Here is a 1,485-nt window from a genome sequence, read left to right as displayed (position 1 = left end):
GGAAGGATTCCACTTGACAGAGTGAGACAGACCCCTCCAAAAGGTAGAGCTTGGAGGGAGATCGAAAATGGAAATAATACTGCTAACAGCTCCCTTGAAGCTGAGATGGGAAATGGAAATACCTAGAAATTAATGACTTTTAATAGCTTGGATTTCCCTCTCCAAAACTTTTAGAATGGAAAATCCCATCCCCTTCCTTACAGTGACTTCTACCCCACTACCTTCTACCATTTTCTACTTTGCACTTCAGATGGTTACCATTATCTACATATGTTTTCAGCACCTGGTTGGTTCTAGATGGGATCTGGAAGAGATCCAGCTTCTTGGAGATTTTTAAAAGGGTAATATTAACTGGACAGATGGAAGGAATGGGCACCCGAAGGAAATACAGGGTCACCGAGAATGGCAGAAACCTAGGTTTCCCAGAGTGGAAAGAGAGAGGAGACATTCAACAAACAAGTATTTATTGAGCACCTACTATGTGCTAGGCACTATTCTAGACTCCCCAGAAGAAAACAAAGCAAAAAAAAAAGATAGAGGCAGCAAACACAAATTCTGCGGGAGAGGAAAGGGGCAGTTGAGTAAGACAGCTAAGGGAACTGAGGAGCCTGAAGTGATGGGGGCTCTGCCTTAGGTCTCCTCTTCAGCCTCTTCACCGAAATCCTCCTCCTCTTCTGCAGGGGCATCCTGGTACTGCTGACACTCGGAGACGAGGTCATTCATGTTGCTCTCAGCCTCAGTGAATCTATCTCATCCATGCCCTCACCTGTATACCAATGAAGGAAGGCGTTCCGGCGGAACATGGCAGTGAACTGCTCTGAGATGTGCTTGAAGAGCTCCTGGATGGCTGTGCTGTTGCCAATGAAAGTGACAACCATCTTGAGGCCACGAGGTGGGATGTCACAGATGGCCCTCTTGACATTGTTTGGGATCCATTCCACAAAGTAGCTGCTGTTCTTGTTCTGCACATTAAGCATCTGCTCATCGGCCTCCTTGATGGACATCCGATCAAGGAAGACAGCAGCCACGGTGAGGTACCCACCGTGGCAGGGGTCACAGGCAGCCATCATGTTCTTGGCATCGAAGACCTGCTGGGTGAGTTCGGGCACTGTGAGAGCTCGACACTGCTGGCTTCCACGGCTGGTGAGAGGGGCAAAGCCAGGCATAAAGAAATGGAGACGTGGGAAGGGGACCATGTTAACAGCTAACTTGCGGAGGTCAGCATTGAGCTGGCCAGGGAAGCGGGGGCAGGTGGTGACACCGCTCATGGTGGCTGAGATGAGGTGGTTCAGATCCCCGTAGGCTGGTGTGGTCAGCTTCAGAGTGCGGAAGCAGATGTCATAGAGGGCCTCATTGTCAATGCAATAGGTCTCATCAGTGTTCTCTACCAACTGATGGACGGAGAGGGTGGCATTGTAGGGCTCGACCACGGTGTCAGACACTTTGGGTGAAGGCACCACACTGAAGGTGTTGATGATGCGATCA

The 1,485-nt window shown here is 49.8% G+C and overlaps 1 pseudogene across 1 annotated transcript; it reads right to left on the bottom strand.

The window, feature by feature from the left end:
- Positions 1-98: 98 nt before the first annotated feature.
- LOC108299280 lies at positions 99-1,481 on the bottom strand (annotated as a pseudogene). The gene has a single exon (XR_001822884.1). The product of XR_001822884.1 is annotated as a tubulin beta chain-like (transcript).
- Positions 1,482-1,485: the final 4 nt, after the last annotated feature.

The sequence above is a fragment of the Cebus imitator genome, unplaced genomic scaffold (genome assembly GCF_001604975.1).
Source record: "Cebus imitator isolate Cc_AM_T3 unplaced genomic scaffold, Cebus_imitator-1.0 Scaffold4146, whole genome shotgun sequence".
In the NCBI taxonomy this organism is placed as follows: Eukaryota; Metazoa; Chordata; class Mammalia; order Primates; family Cebidae; genus Cebus; species Cebus imitator.
The sequence above is the reverse complement of the archived record's forward strand: the minus strand, read 5'-3'. Positions and strand labels throughout refer to the sequence as shown.